Source organism: Anas acuta, chromosome 15, assembly GCF_963932015.1.
Source record: "Anas acuta chromosome 15, bAnaAcu1.1, whole genome shotgun sequence".
Classification (NCBI taxonomy): domain Eukaryota; kingdom Metazoa; phylum Chordata; class Aves; order Anseriformes; family Anatidae; genus Anas; species Anas acuta.
The window spans coordinates 5,937,083-5,953,793 of record NC_088993.1 but is presented as its reverse complement, the minus strand read 5'-3'; the positions used below and the strand labels follow the sequence as shown (position 1 = coordinate 5,953,793).

The 16,711-nt window shown below is 56.7% G+C and overlaps 1 protein-coding gene across 12 annotated transcripts in view; it reads right to left on the bottom strand.

The window, feature by feature from the left end:
* Window positions 1–16,711, bottom strand: part of LOC137864577 (ankyrin repeat and fibronectin type-III domain-containing protein 1-like) — a 189,561-nt gene that overhangs the window by 151,043 nt on the left and 21,807 nt on the right. Inside the window, exon 1 of one of the 12 annotated variants that reach the window (XM_068698782.1) lies at window positions 6,545–6,799. The exons of 10 other annotated variants lie outside the window; for them this stretch is intronic. The gene's annotated coding sequence lies outside the window, so the exon portion shown is untranslated. One more of the 12 variants, XM_068698780.1, reaches the window with a different exon arrangement.

Below are 16,711 nucleotides of genomic sequence, written 5' to 3'. Positions count from 1 at the left end.
CCTGGAGCTATTTTCTCAGGGAACTCGAGCTGAGATCCCCACACCCCAGGGGCTTTGGAGAGGCACCAAAGAGCCTTGGCATGGCCCTAGGGATGCTCCCAAATTTCTGACCTCCAACAGCAAGAGAAGTGGAGAGCTGGGAAATAGAGAAGCCAGAAGCCACATCAGCTTGAGGTCCGTGCAGGAGACACGGGCAGCCCGTGGGCAGGGATTTGAGCTGGACCTTGGGGAGGGGGTGGCAGCAGTTGCTCACCCACGACCCCGATGTGTGGGGGCAGAGCCCCCCTTAGTGCTGGTTTTGGGGCTGAGCTGCAGCAGCCAGGTCACCGCAGCCCCGGGAGCCAGCAGCAGCCGCGTGCTGCTGCTCTGCCCACGGCATTTCTTAGCTAAACATGTCAGCAAGAGCACTGGCACTTTTTTGGCAGCTCCCTTCCGTCTCGGAGCAAGCCTCCAGACAGATCCCGCGGCTCAGCTGGTGAGCAGCTATTTGCAGGTTATTAATGAAATCATTTACTGCTTATTGCTAGGATTCTGCCAAAACACAAGGAGAAAAAAAAAAAAAAAAGAGAAGAAAACCAACTGTTACTTCCAGCAGAACTGCCAGTTCACTGCAGGTCAGGTATTTGTGATGCCTTCTAAAAAAGGGGCGTGCAGGACCCCATCCCTGGCACGGGGTCCTCCTGGCACGGCTGTGCCATGGGCACGGAGGTGCGGGTGACCACCAACCCCTCGTGCAGACAGATGCCCGGCAGCAGAACGGCCCCACACAACCCAGGCGATCACCCCAGGAGCTCTGCCCGCAGAGCCACGAGTCACACAACCCTATAGCACCAGCAAGGGGCCCCAGCATCCCAGTAAGCAAACGGGGACGCAGCTCCAGTCCCAGAGCACCAAGCTCGCCGTCTTACACAGCAGCGAGGCTGCTGCTGACAGCCTCTTTGTGGGCTTTCCTCCCCAAACAGCACGGGGAAGCAGAGCAGCAGATAAAGCAAAGCAAACCTGCCCGTGCCTTGCTGTTAAACAGGGGAGCTGCTTTCAGCAGCACATCAAGGGCCTGTGGAGATCAAGGAAACGCATTCCTTTACGCGCTCCCTAGGGCACGCAGCTATTTGCAACCTGAAAAACACTTGCTGCTGCCATACGTATGAGGAATCATCACCCAGCCGAGCACAGCAGCACGGCTTTGAGTGAATAAGGGCTCCCAAAAGAGCTGCACGTTGTGTGCTCCCTGCAACAGGTCCCCGTGCCCCAGGAGGGGCCGCAGGAGGGACACAGGCACAGCCACAGGTCCAGCAGCACCTCACCTGGTGGCCTCCAGCCGGGCACCCCCTGGCAGCGGGATCGGGAGCTTTGTATGAGCCCAGGAGCAGCCATCACCCTCCCCTGCCCATATTCACGGACTAATTAATCCTCCAGAAATCAGTCGAGTCCTTAACTAAGCCAGCTTAGCGAACACAGTGAGGAATTTCTGGGTCAGAACAACAGGGAGGGGTGAGGGAAAAAAAATTAAAAAAAATACAGCTGTCTTCTGCGGGACTTTATCCTCGTATTCCCAAAGCTGTAACACATGGACCGAGGATGTAGAAAAAGCCCCAGGAGCATCACATTTCACAGCACCAGCAGGAAAAACCAGCAGCCCTCCAGGAAATCCATTGGTTATTTGCTGAGGGTGTGTCCTCCGTGAGACGGAGAGTTTGATTTCGGGGTACCCAAAAAGACCCAAGGCTGTGGAAGCTGGGGCAGGAGGAGGGTGCTGGGGTAGATTGGGCGAGGGGCACCAGAGCACCCTGCTGCCACCGAGCCATGTGGTGTGAGCAGCGGCACCACGGTGTGGCACTGCCATCTCGTGTCCCTCACCTGGGCAGGCGCCCTCCGTGGGGACCCTGGGAGCACCTGGCTCGGGTGCACAGGAGGGAAACTCGACGGAACCACATTTTTGCCAAGAGCTAGGGTGGAGGGACGCTCTGGAAACCTGCTCTCCCCCTCTTCACGCATGCTAACCCAGCCCTGATCCCCAGCGCCACAGGTCCAGCCCTGCTCCCGGTCCACCTTCTAACTTCTTCCAGGTGTCGAGGCAAACAGCCCAGAGAGGAGCAGGGGGTTGGAGAGGAGCAGGGCAGAAGGCCAGGCCCCCTCCTTAGCAGAAGGTTCCCCTCGAGGGGCTCCATCCCTGCTCTGCCCCACCGCATGGGGTGCCCAGCACCCCTTGGGCACCCACGGGGCCGGGGAGGCGCACGCTGCCCGATCCCCCCGATCCCCCCAATCCCCCTGAGCGAGGCGGGGGCGGCCACGAACAATCCCGGCATTGAGAAGCCGCCTGTCCGGGCCCATCTGCAGCTCCACGGGCCAGCAGAGGACAAAGCCAACGTTAGCCGCTGGCGAGCCTTGCCAAGGCGGGGGAGACAAACCGGCCTTTGTGCGCGCGAAGGCAAAGTGAGCTTTGGGGAACGGAGCAGATAGCTCGGCCTGGGCTTGGGCTGCTTCCCACACAGAGGTCACTTACCTTCTTCCCGTATGCTCCCTCCTCCCATCTGCCAAATGTGGGATGAGCTGGGGGTCCCACCACGGCTCTCACCTCGGCCGTGCACACCAGGCCCTTCGGCACGCAGCGCCAGCCCGCTGGGGCTTCCTTGAGCCACTGGGGAGAGCAGCTTGAGGTGTGGTGGGGCACATCCCTCCCAAAATCCATTTACCACCCCTGTTCTCCTTCCAGCCTGGGCCAACACGCCTCGGGGGCAAGCTGAGCAGAGCTCTGCGCTCACTCTTGGACCCATCCCATCCCCTCCCAGCACTTGAACTTGAGTCCGTGCCAGCAATGATTTCCATATGAAAAGAAGAAAAAACACAAACACAACCCCCCAAGGACAACAGGCCTTCTCCCATTTCCTCCCTTCCTATTTTTGCTCATTGGGGGAGCCTCCAGGAGGAGGAGAGCCCCCTCGCCCGCAGGGAGCCAGCAGCCACGTGTCCTCACTGCACGAGCACTGGGTTTGCCTCCAACCCACACGTTGCTCTCGGGTGATCCCAGCACGGATCTGAACCATGGGAAACCTTTAACGGCACCCACCGAGGGCACCAAGGACAGCCCAGCACTGTGCACGCTTCCCCTGAGCTGGGGAAATCCTGCCCTCAACTCAACGGGAAAAACCTGACCAGAAGTAAGGGGAATCAGAACCTTTTTCCATCAATCAGCACCCCCAAGAGAAAGCTGAAATAATCGACCAAAATGCTGCAGTGAAACCACCAGGTTTGGCTGCGTATATGCTACTCGTATACGTACATATTAAAACCTAAACTAAACTAAAACTATATCCTAAAACCGGGCCATGCTGTCCTCTTCCTGGACGATCCCCGGTCACTGGACTGATCATGGATTACATTTGCTAATTGATTGCATTCATTATTTATTCACCAGAAGGAGTAGATGCGTGAGCAACAGCGCCGTGCGTCTACTTCCATACGGCCTCCTCCCCTCCGCTTGGCACCAGCAGCCAAAATATATTAGGGCTTCCTACTGACCTCAATAAATATGCATGGCTTGGCAAGAACACCCGATGCATTTACTTACTGCCAGGCTGGCGCTCGTTTATTATTACAGGGCCACATCCTCATTAGCCTGAAACCCGGTACGGTAAGAGAGATGAGATGCCCCATTAAAAAGCCGAGGCAGAAGCAGCAACCACCTCCCACAGGAGGAAAAAAAAAAAAACAGCAGGACAGGGAAATGCAGAAAGCTAGAATAAGAGGAAGCTTTAGCATAAACTCTTCCTCCATTAGCGATAATAGAGGAAAAAACTCCTAAAAATAGATTTTTCGGTGCTTTTCCCGACACATCACAACACCGCTCCATTTTCATATCTTTCTGCTCAAAGTGCCTTTGCTTTTAGCCTCCAAGCCTTAATGCACATATCACTGAGCTGCCTGCTGCCGATTTGCCCTGTGATAGACTGATAAAGGCAGCTGCCAGTCTTCAGCATCACTGCAATTCAGACAAATTTCTGTCTAGCTTCAGCCTCCGCTGCGGAACTGCTTCAGCATTTATAGCACAGGGGAAATTTGTTGAGGAAAAGAAACAAACACAACGAAGAACGCTATTTACAAGTCCTGATTTTGCTTCAGTAAAGCTGGACGCTGATGTAAAAGCAATATTTGAGCTGTATTTTCTGCCATTCCTGCTCATCAAGGAATCTGCCCTCACCAAGCCAGGACCACGGCGCTGAATTTAATGCGCCCGGCCAAGGGAGCCACTTTCCTCTGCTCCTGTTCTGGCTGTGGGTGCCGAAACAGCGGAAGGCATCTGGCCAAAAATTCTTCTGAAAAACTCTTGCAAAACCTACACCAATCGGCGGGTGGAAGCCTGGAAACCCTGGGTTCAGCTAGAAACATCTTCCTGCTTGTGAATTGGGGACGGCAGCCTCAGCCAAGCAGTTAGTGCTCTAATCACCGCGCCTGACATGGAGAAAGATGCCAGGGAAGCATAATTTACGAGGCAGCTCAGGGGCTTGCCCTTCAGCACTGGGAAAATCTTCCAGCTCATTACCCAACATAAGAATCACTTGGACAAATTAGGTGGTGGGAAGGCAAGCCCGCAGAGCAGCTCTCTGATTTACCTTAAAGTGACCTACAAAGGGAAGAGAACATCGTGCACACCCTTCCTGGCCATCCTGACAAGACAGCAGCACTATTGTTAACATCCAAAATGCACAACAGAGTTTGGCATTTACTTACAGAGCTGTTTTCTGTTCTCCTGCATCTTAACTGGCATCTCTCAGCCAAGAGAGGATGCTCTCGGGGCAGGTTTGGTCCCGTAGCACCACAGCAGCTGCTCCTGGAGGGGGATTCATTTCATACCCCAGGACATCGGGACCAAAGGCCAGAGACTGTAACGCACCCGGCAGCCTGTGCAGGATCCCCCGCAGGAACAGTCCCACCTGCCTTCTGTCAGCGGGGTTTGACCCACACACCTTTTGGTAATTCGTCAGCTTGGTACATTTATAGCCAAATCCTGTGCCTTACCCACAAAATGAGGGTCGCTGGCACAGCAAATGCTGATTTTTACCTTAACGATTCTGACTTCTTTGCATGAAGTGGTCACAACCAAAAGCAGCGCAGAAATCAACTGCTTCAGGAGCTCCCTTCAAGGAAAAGGAAGGGAAATCACGTTTTGCCAAGTACGGACCTATTTGAGAACTCCTGGGGGTTTGGGTTGTTTCCTCTTGCTTTTAACTCAATCCCTGAAAGAGTTCTGTGCCCATTTGCCACCAAACCAGCACCTTCACGAGAAGGAAGCCGGAGCCGCACGGTCACTGCTCCGGCATTCCCAGCAGCTGCCGGGCAGGGGGAGGAAGGAACAGGGGAGCAGAGCTGGCAGTTCAGGGCTGCTGCCAGCTACGAAGCCTCCCTCTGCTGGGAGAGGGAGCAGCGATGGTTAGTGCACAGGGAGGGACACGGACAGCTTCTCACAGACCCTACAACACGGTGTCCCCCTCCGTACCCACAGCAGAAAGGCACAGCAGGGGCCAGGCGGTGACACAGCACCCGTCCCCCTCCGCACTGCTGCCCAGCAGGAACTTGGTTTGCCACAAAGCCCCCGCCAAACACCCGCTTTATTAAGGCTGGCAAGCGCTCAGGAACAAGCTACTCCCTTCCCTGCCAGCTTGAGAGGATGGGAGGGGAGGAAATTCATTACAAGCACCACGCGGTCGCTCCCCGCGCAGGGAACGAAGGAGCGAGCCACCCCGCTGGGATGGGAGCCGTGCCGTGCCGCTGGGGGTAACCCAGACAGCACCACCACCTCCCCGAACCCACAGCAGCTCTTCCAGGTCCTTCCCAGCTCACGGCCATGCCCATCTCCTGCCCACAGAGGCAAGCAGCCAGATGCAGACCCGAGGAGCCCGAGGGCAGGGGGACCCTGGAGGAGCAGGGGCTGTGCCACGCTGCGGCAGTCCCGGCTCTCTGAAAGAGCCTTCGCTGCTCTCTGCATGAACTTTGATTGTCCGTGCAGCTTCCAGCCACAGAAACAGCCCGTCCCCAGCAGCACGCGGCCCCTGCAAGGGCTTGCTGGCCACCACGATAGCACCTGCCACCATGCCACCTGCCCACAGCGTGCTTCATATGAGGCTCCTTGGCACAAGACAGCACAGAGAAGGAGAAAGCCCCGGAGGAAAGCAGACAGCAACCCGCCCACCACCCCGCCAGGCCCCCCGTGCCCGGCAGGGAGACGGCAAGCACAAACCCAGCTCCCACCGCAGCCACGAGGAACACACCTTTAGGCTCAGCTTGGTCTTACGGCTTCTTTTTGGCAAAAGGAGAACGGGGGCATTTCGGTGGCAGGCGGGGATGTCTGGTGGGAGCAGGAGCAACCAAGCCGCAGGAACACGTCTCCCCAGGACAGCCCGTGCCTCGCCGCAGTGCCCGAGGGGCGAAGGAGCGAAAGGATCGGCACGAGGGGCTCGAGCCGTGCCGGGGACCCGCTGGGCACTGCGACCGCTGGCGTTGTGTGCAGGAAGGACGGCCCCAGGAGCCCCCGCAGCCCCGTGCTCACCACCGCCAGCGCCACACCGACGATGATTTCGTTCCCCGGTCCAAGACAACCGAAAAGAAAAATCGGGAAGCTCTTCCCCGCCCCGGGGCAAACGGCTGCTAACAAAGCAGCCAGGCACAGCTGCGCTCTCCCGGCGCAGGGAGCCCGGCTCTGTGCAAGCCTCCAGTGTGTCTGTCAGCAGGCAAATCTTCTGCCTACAGGCGAGGGAGCTGAAGGGGGAAGAAAAAAGCATCAAGAAACTCTTTGTCTGCGAGCATCCCGGCCGGGCGCACGTGCAGCGTGCGCTTCCTGACAAGGGCTGGGGGGGGGAGGCCTGAATTTCAGAGCCCCCGTTTCCGCCTGCAGCCCGACCCGCTCGCTTATTGTCTTCTAAAAATAAAAAGTAAACACTGAGGAGCTCTTTGGCTCTACGTCTGCTGTGTCAGAGTGTTTTCTGCTAGGAACGAGTCGTGGGACCTCTTCCCAAAGCTCCGGGAGCTTCCCCCGAGACCAGGGCAGCCCTAAAGAGGTAGCGGTGCCCTGGGGACCAGCAGGTGGGGGCCGTGGCCTCCTGCCTTATATATTTTTTTATATATAAAAATACACATATGCACACACATCACTTTTTTTAGACTTTAAAGTCCTTCCCAAGGCAGAGTTTGCTGCCTGATGGTGCCAGCCGGAGCCCCAACGTCCCCGCTCAGCCGACACCAGGGGCTGAAGGTGAGCACAAGCGTCCTCCCCATGCGGCTGCCACAAGCGGAGCACCTCGCTGCCCGGGCAGTTGTTTGTTCAGGCTCTTCCTTCACCATTCAGCTGCCGCACGGATCTGCAGGGCAACAAGATGCAAGCACAAGTATCTTTCTCTTTTTTTCTTTTTTTGGCCTGCCCATGGATTAAATCCAGCATCAATTAATAGCCCAGAGCTTTCGCTGTCCTCCCAGACTTCATAAAGTTGCTTACTTAAGCAAAACGCTGCAGGGAAGAGCCTTCCTACCCAAAGCAAAGCTCTTCCCCCGCACTCTCATTAGCGCTCTAACGTCTGCCAGCTCCAAGAACCAGCCTGTGAAAAATAAACTACAGAGCAGACATTTATTCTCCCTGTTTGACTGCTCTAGCCACTCGCACCGTGAGCTGTGCCAACAGCCCGTTAAGGAGCCCTCAGCCCCGGGGAAGGGGTTGGTGGCGGGACCCCAAAGGCAGCTCGCAGGGACAGGAGGGGACACCAGCAGAGCCGTGGCAGCTGAGCTTGGTTCCCCTGTGCCAAGTCCTGCTGCACACCTCGTGTGGGGACAAACACCAGGCATCCCAGGGTCCTGCGCCTCTCTCCTTCATATCTGAAAGTCCTGGCAGTCAGGAGAAGTCCCTGGTGACTGGAAAAAGAAACATCACTCCCATTTTTAAAAAAGGGTTGAAAGGAGGACCCAGGGAACTACAGAGCGGTGCCTCAGCTCTGTGCCTGGGAAGATCATGGAGAAGATCCTCCTGGAAGCAATGTCAAGGCACGTGCAGGACAAGAAGGGGATCCGGGACACCCAGCACGGCTTCACCAAGGACAAATTGTGCCTGACCACGCTGGTGGCCTTCTGGGATGGAGGGACTGCATCAGCTGGCAAGGGAAGACCAACCAGCGTCATCTACTGGGACTTGGCTCCGTGACTGCACCCAGAGAGGGGTGCTCAATGGCTCCAGGTCCAGGTGGAGATCAGGGACGAGTGGTGTCCCTCAGGGGCCTGTCCCGAGACCGGTGCTGTGTAATATCTGTATCAGTGACACAGGCAGGGGGATCGAGAGCACCCTCAGCAAGTTTGCAGGTGACACCCAGCCCAGCGGTGCAGCTGGTACACCAGAAGGAAGGGGTGGCATCAAAGGGACCTGGACAGGCTGGAGAAGTGGGCCCATGAGAACCTAATGAGGTTCAACAAGGCCAAGAGCAGGGTGCTGCACATGGGTGGGGGCTATCCCAGCTGTGAGCGCAGACTGGGAGAAGAACTCAGTGAGAGCAGCCCTGCAGGGAAGGACCTGGGGGCTCTGGTGGGTGAAAAGCTCAAGGTGAGCCAGCAGCAAGTGCCTGCAGCCCAGAAGGTGAACTGCAACAGGAGTGGGGGCTGTGCCCCTCTGCTCTGCCCTTGTGAGGTCCCACCTGGGGTCCCGCACCCAGGGGGTTGGCAGAGGCCAGCCCTCTGCCAGCAGCTCCAGAAAGGGGCCCACCACCACCAGCACCCTCCCCAGGGCCCCGTCACCCTGCGCAACAACCAGCCTGCGAACGCGCACAGCAAAGCCTGACAATCAAAACGCCATCAGCTCCTCAACCATTTCCTTCCTGGCTACCAAGCTACACGGAGTGCATTTGCTTCTTGTGTTTTCTCCTCCAGGAGGAAGGCCAGCGACCCAGGACGAGGAGCAGGCAGCCTTCAGGCCCTGCAGGATGCTCACTGCGACGGGCACCGCTCACCCGTGGGGTGGCACAGTCCTGGGACGGGGCTCCCCTCCCCAAACTCTGCACAGCTTCCCCCAAACACAGCAGGGCCCTGCAGCTCTGGTGTACGAGGCAGTGAGTCCTGGGGTACAAAAATAAATCACCATTAAGCAACGTTGTGTGTGTGTCAGGTGGTGACCTGGGTTCAGCACTGCCTACCCCAGCACCTGGCTGTGCCGCAGGATGGCTGATTTCCATCACCCACCGCAGCACTCCCTTTATCTCCACCCTCCAGGCTCTCAGACGCCAGGTACTGCCCCGCTGACCTGTCACTGTTCAATACAGCACAAAAACCCCCGATCAAATCCACGAAATAACCACGCACGTATGAAACACAAGACAGAAATACGCTTGGCTACTCATTAATTCACGCGTGAGCCAGAAACCTGAGCCATGCCCATAAAACTTGTCAGCAAAAAGGCTCCGCAGGTTGTTCCCCATCCAGCATCATCCCATGCAGCAAAAAGAGCTCCCAGCCCCCCAGGGCCGAGCAGGGGGCGAGACCCAGGCACCCACCAAGCCCCAAGGGGCCAGAGGCACCAGGGCTGCCCCCCGGTGTGCGCACACCTCATCTCCACGCAGCACACGCGTGGCACCGAAATCCCAGAGGCTGGGAAGCAGCGCTGGGCGCTGAGCCAGCAAAGCACAACGTTCAGTAAAGAAAATCCACGGTTTTTCAGTGCCCCAGATAAAGGACTTACCAGCTAAAACACTGACAAGGTGAGAAGCAGCCTGACCTCACTCTGCGCCGACCCAGCAGCAGGCAGTGCCGGAGTTGTGCTGCCTCCAGCCACGGCAGCAAAAGAGGGAGCTGGGGCCAGGGCTGGAGGCGAGGAGAGGGAGAAGCCAGCTGCCCGTCTGCCCCAGGAAGCACCCCAGCAGTGGTGTGAAAGAACAACACCGTCCTCACATCAGGACCCGTTTATTGCGGCTGTAAACTTTTACGATGCCCGATGCCCTTATCTCGCAGTCGTCCCAGGATAAGCAGCAGTCCATCATTAAGTCGTGCAGCTACAATTTCGCAGGGGTGGGGATCAATTTACCCATCGGCTACTTCTCGGTCTGTCCTGCAGCACAGAGCAGCCGAGGCAGACACCTCTCTCCTTCAGCTCTCCAGCCAGAGCCATGGAAAAGCTTTGGCTTTCCTCCAGCCCTCCTCTTAACTTATTTCAGCATGCTTCCTGACGTTGGCATCAGAGGCAAAAAACCAACAGCATAAACTTGCCAAAGCCGTCAGCACGGTGGCTGCAGGCAGGGCAGGCGTGGGCAGCCCCCCGGGGCAGGTCACATCCTGCAGCCCCAAATTCCCCTGGGCAGATCCGACCGGGCACCGCGCCAGGATGCGGGTGCTGGATGCGGGATGGGCTCCGCTGGGTTTGGACCCAGTACTTCCAGCTTTTATGCCAACAGCTGGCCTCAGCCGCTGCAGGACCCTTCGTGAAACGCTCTCACCTGCTCCTCTTCTCTTCCAAGCCCATGCCAACGTGCCGCAGAGACAAGGCACCAGCAGCAGAGCGCAGGGCTGGCTTTCGCCCTGGTTCTGCCAAGCCTAACGCACGTCCCTGCCGGCAGAGCAGGTCCCAGCTGGCAGATGAGAGATCTGCAAACCCAAAGGCTGTTCCCAAGGGATCCGCACAGCACCACAGCTCCACACGTGTCACAGAACAAGCCCCGCATCTGAAGTTTCCACAGGGTTTTGTGCCTTCGCTGGAGAATGCTTGGAAAACCAACAATCAAAAGAGACATCGAGAATTATTTTGTATCATTAAAGGGAGAACAACGAGAGAAAGCAGCTAAGATAAGATCAAGTGCACGTCCTCAGAGCTTCAACCAGCCTCAAAATTAAGTCCCTAGGTAAGCACAGCTAATCGTTTGACCTCACTAAAAAGCTTTCCCTTTACTTGTGACGAGAGCATTCATGTTCAGGGCTTGCTGTATTAAAGGGAAATGCTCCTTAGCGCACTTAACGTGGTACCAAGCATGAAAATAAAGAGGCAAACCCATCGCAAACCTTTCCTCCACGACATCGTATTTCCGCATGGATGCTCAGTGTAAGACAGGTTGTATCTTCCAGGTGGAGAGCTGGTTCACTCACACGTGCCCTTTGGAGCGCTGCAGCCCCTGGGAGAGCACCCACACCCCAGGACAGCACCCGCACCCCCAGCCGGCTGGCACCCAAGCAGAGAAGCCCCAGCGGCAGGCGTAAGCGTCCCCACCTGGTTAGGAGGCTTCCAAGCAAGCTGAACATAACACAGCTCAAGCCCCCTGCCCTGGGGGCATGTACACCCAGTGACCTTCCTGAGGCACCGCCGCTGACTCACCGCGGCTCCGGCAGCGTTGGCTCAGCTGTAGGCAAGGAGATGCCATGGTGACACCGGCTGACCGTGACTCCCTAACACGGGAGCCTTGCAGGACCTCCAGCAGAGCAGAGGCTTTGTTTGGGGACAGCCATCGCCTCCCTGCCCTACCCCAACCTCCCCACACCATGTCCTGCAGAAGCAGGTGAAGCCGTGCCACCATCCAGCACACCGAGGAACCACGCGACGAGCAGCAGGCGGCCACACCACCACCCAGAGCAGCAAACCCAGGGCAGAACCAGCACCCAGCCCTTCCTCAGCCCCCTCTGAGCCCCCTGCTCCGGGTACAGCCCCACAGCCAGCCCCACTCGCAGGGCACAAACCCCACTCCTTGTGCCAAACCCCCCGGGCAGAAACCCAGCCTTCAGGGATCGCTGCCTCGTCCCAGGGAGAGAAGGGAAGAGGCATTTGCCTCTGCTGTCCCACTTGCTCAGGGAGCAACTGGCAGAGGGGTCAAAGCTCCAGCTTCAGAGCAAAGAAGATGACGGGAGGATAAGGGAAGGAACTGGAGGGGAGCTGTATAAATAGCAGCATTGTCCTGACTTCGTTTCGCAGGGCATCAGATGTCAGCTGCAATCTTTCACTGCGGAGGGGAAGCCTCTAATTGATTCCCATCTGACAGTTTCTTATCCAGCGATTATCAGCCGTCCAAACAAGGCGAGTAAATATGCTTTGCCCTACCGTTAAGGCTGGCAATGAATCATTGACTTGCAACAAAAACAGCCTCAACAGCAGCATTTCTCCGGGGCCAGATCTCCTGCTGCTCCCCAGCCTCCCTGCTCGGCCAGCCCCGGTCCCGGCAGGCGTGGGGACCCCCCGCAGCCCCTGCCCAGCTGCAGTCCCAGCACGACCATGAGCCTAAGATCAGGGATGGAATCAAAAATTGGGAAACTGCCTCCCCCCTGCAAAAGCAGAGGTTTTCCCCTGCGCCTTGCCCCATCCCGTTGCTGCTCCGCACGCTACTAAGAGCGGCCACCACCAGTGCAGCTGCTTGGGAGTCGGTGCCAGTCCCTGCCTGCCAAAACCTTCAGGAGCCTTTCTGGGGCTGGGACAAAGCAGAAATTCATGAAAAGGTTTGAGGCCTTTTTTCTTGGGAAAGGGCTCCCTCACCTCGAGATGGTTTTGTGGTGTGACCTTTAGAGGAAGAGCAGTGAAACCCGCCGCCTGCTAGCTCAGGCTCGCAGCCCACGTGGGAAGCTCCTTGGAGCCCACTTTATTGCCAGCTCCATTTTCACATAGAAGTAAACAAAAATATTTCTGGGTTGTTGAAGGTTCTCCCATCCCAGGAAAGTTTCTCCCATCCCAGCCACTTGGCCCCAGCACAGTACATCAGGCACAGTCACTTTTCTCACTGCTGTCCTTCTCCACAAAACACTGCAAACAGCAATAAAACCCCAAACTGTTCAAAACCCAGCAGTCCCAAGGTGACCGCAAAGCCAACCCCTCACCTTCTGTCCCTAGGGCCCCCAGAAGAGCCTTCTTGCAGCCGCTGAGCACCACCAGTAAGGAACCAAGCATACGGGACCGTGCGCTGCACCGCCAGCAGCTGCGGGCACCTCTCCATGCGCACCCCGCTGGCACCGCGCCGACCCACGCACCCAGAGCCAGCCCGGGAGGCTCTTGGTTCTGCTGATGCTTTGCAGCATCCTCCAGCACAAAGCTCCTGACTTCTGCTGCTCTGACCAACAGCACAAGCGTTGCTCGAAGAGCTATCACCCACCCCGACACAGGATCGGTGCAGCCGATGAAGCCGAACGCTTCTGCCCCAGCCTGCGCGGCGGCCTCACCAGAGGGCTTTGCTTAAACGCTCCGTGATCCCAGTGTAAGCTATGGCTTTGCTTCTTGACATTTGCAAAACCCCAAAGCACTTAGCTTGAAAGAAATCCAAAGCAAAAAAGAAAAGGAGGAGATGGATGTTTTTCTAAGATGATTGTTGAGAGCTCCTGAGACCTTGCAGTTTTACAGAGGTCCTTCATTTGAAGCACATATTGCTTCCCAAACACATGGCTTAAACCCAGGCTAGAACAAAACAACAATCTCGTACCAATTCCATCACAGTGATCAGCACCTCCAGAGAGCAGGGGGAGGGAGAACCACACGAGGGTGGGTATATGAACATATACAGGTACCTGCTATAAGGACCAAAGGTCCGAGCTTACCATAGGCCTGTAGAGGGACATCCCTGAAAACCAGGGAAGCACAAATGTAAACTTCTACCTGAAAATGAACTGTATAGTAGAAAATTTCAGAACTACCATAGCGTTGACGTTTGAAATTTTCCTAAACAGGCTGAAATCACAGGTTCATAGCACGACCCCAGCGTGCAGGAGCCCCGGGACACTCACCAGGTACAACTACCCAGAGGACAAACAGACCCTTGGAGATGTGCACAGCCAACCTATTTCCTTCCCAAACCTGCTTGCAGGCTCTGACATTGCCCTTCCCAGGGCACCCCCATCACACAGCCCATGTGCACAGCGTGCCCAGCTCCCAGGCGCTCCGATATCTATCACCACACACACCCCCACCACGCATCCTGCCCCAAGGGGTGTTGTCCAGGAGGACAAAAGTCCCTCCAGCAGCTCCAAAACCACCCGGCCCAGCCCTAGCAGGTCTGTGGGACTCCACACGTGGCTGTGATATCGGTCCCTGAGCAAGGGGCTCAGCACCCATCACACAGCCAGCACCAGACACCAGCACGATGCGGGGCACGGGAGGCAAAGCCCTACAGCCCCCTTGCTGGGAAAGGCTCGCCTCCTCCCTCTGCCAAGCACTTCAAGATCTGTACCTGGAAAGCAGAGCAAAAAAAGGGCCGCACGTGACACAAGAAGGAAGCCTGAAGTTTCTCAGAGCTCTTCTCTCAGGGAACTACAAATATTTGCAGTGTTTTATCCAATATTCTTCCATATTTGCCCAACAGATGAATAGGTCACGTACTCCGCAGATTTAACGATTTCATAAGGTTTTAGCCTTTTCTCTGCACCAGTGACCACTGTCCCCGCAGCCTGGCAGAGGACTGAGCTGGGGCTGGCCCCTGCTCCTGCCCACCCAAGCGCTGGCACCGTCAGGGGACATTGCCCCATGAACCCAGGGAGGAATAACCCCAAGCACCAGTACAGGCTGGGGGCTGACCTGCTGGAGAGCAGCTCTGCACAGAGGGACCTGGGAGTCCTGACCAGGAGGGAGGCAGCAATGTGCCCTCGTGGCCAAAAAGGCCAACAGGATCCTGGGGGGCATTAGGAGAGTCCTGTCAGCAGGTCCAGGGAGATGATCCTCCCCCTCTGCTCAGCCCTGGTGACGACAGGCTGAGAGAGCTGGGCCTGTTTAGCCTGGAAAATAAAAGACTGAGGGGAGACCTCATCAGAGTGTATAAATATCTGAGGGGAGGGTGTTTAGAGGATGGAGCCGGTCTCTTCTCAGTTGTCCCCAGTGAAAGAGGCAAGGGGCACAAACTGAAGCACAGGAGATTCTGGCTGAATATGTGGGGACACTTCTGTCCTGGGAGGGTGACAGAGCACGGGGACAGGCTGCCTGGAGAGGGTGCGCAGTCTCCTTCTCTGGAGATATTCAAAACCCGCCTGGATGCCACCCTGTGCAAGGTGCTCTAGGGGATCCTGCTCAGACTGGGTGATCCTCAGAGGTCCCTTCCCACCTCGGCCATTCTGGGATTCCTCGTGCTGAGCAGTGCCACAAGCAGTCACGACTCTCCCGATGAGTTGGTACAGCAGCACCCAGAGCTGGGCCTTCATCTCCACGTGGGCAGGCAATCCATCAGCAGCAACAAACCTGCTCTTTTAAAACACGCTCGTTTTCTGCTCTGTTTCTTCAAGGAGCACTCCTGACTGCAGAGCTCTGCCCGCATCCCTACAGCTTGTTTCCAATCATGCGCTAAAAGGGCAAGTAACGCAGAAACAAATCTGCACGAAAGGTCAGGGGGCTTCCCCACCCCACCGAGCAGAAGGAAAACCTTGCTTTTCCCTGCTCTCCTGGACCACCTCTGCCCTCCTGGACACGCAGAAGCCCCCCCATTGCTGCTCAAGAGCATCACAGCCAGCACCGGGAGGGACGAGATGCCAAATGCACTGCCAGGGCAACCCCTTCAGCAGCTAGAGCAAGCAAAACAGCACGGGGCTCATCTTTGGAGCTGGGAGTGTGAGGGCAGGCTCGGACATTTCAGGAGGAAAGATTTCCTCCCTGGGCTGGGGATGCTGCAGTCGGCACCCAGAACAGCGACCAGCACAGCCCCACAGCAGGGCCCGAGCTGGGAAGGGAAAAGCCTGACCCCGCTGCATGGGCTGGATGGCGCCCAGGACCGAGCCCTGGCCAGTTCCTGCACCACGAGATAAGGAGCTGGGAGCAGCACGAGCACCGCTTCCCACCCAACACAGGCCGAGCAGTGGGGTGCCAGCAGCAGCACCAGGCAGGTCGGCTTGGATCCGCACCCCAAAATGACCAGGGGTCCCCACGGCTCGGGAGCACCCAGGGAAAGGAAGGAGGCTGGGAGAAGAGAGCAGATTCTCAGAAGATTTGGCTTCACGCACAGCCAGCTCCTGAGGTCAACGCTCTTGCAGGGGCTGGGAAACTTCAGCGAGGATGTCTGCTATTTTAATCGCAAAACGTTGCTTTTTTTTTTTTCTAATTGCAAATTTTTGATGACTCAAACAGCTGCTCCAACACCGCCCCCTGCAGAAGGGCAAATCAGTAGGCTACACCCCAAATCCCCATCCCGATGGAAACCCTGGCTCCCCCAACTTCACCCCTGAGCAGGAGGGACTTGCTGCGAGCAGCATCACCAGGGCCCTGCTGGATTTTCCCTGAGGAGCTGCAGCGCTCCCTGCCAGGGCGAGCTGAGCTGGAGCACGAGCTGCTGCCCCTCACCTGGGCACTGCGACAGGGAACACTGTCCCGAGAAGACAACGCTACTTTTGAAACAAAACTAAAGGCAAAGCCAAATTACTACCGCCAAAAACAAGCAGACACAGAATGGGTTTTCCCCCCAAACTCACACCGGGGTGGTGTAACATACTCCTTTCCCCCAAGACCCCAGACAGAAGAGGCAGAGGGGGCCCCACAGCAAGGGCCCGCACGATGGAGACCAGAAAAGCTTCAGCACGGCCGCAGTTCAGGCTGTATTTAGGGTGCTTTTATCACAGTGCGCATTTTTGTCCAATTCCTTTCGCTACAAAAAGAGCTGGGAAGGTACACAGCAAGCTGCAGAACGAGAAGTTAAAAAAAGACAAGATCAAAGGTCTGTCATTGAAAATTAATTAACTCAAACCTGAACCATTAACATAAATTAAAAATTCAAACCACACACACAGCTACATTCATCTCCAAGTAATTTTCAAGAAC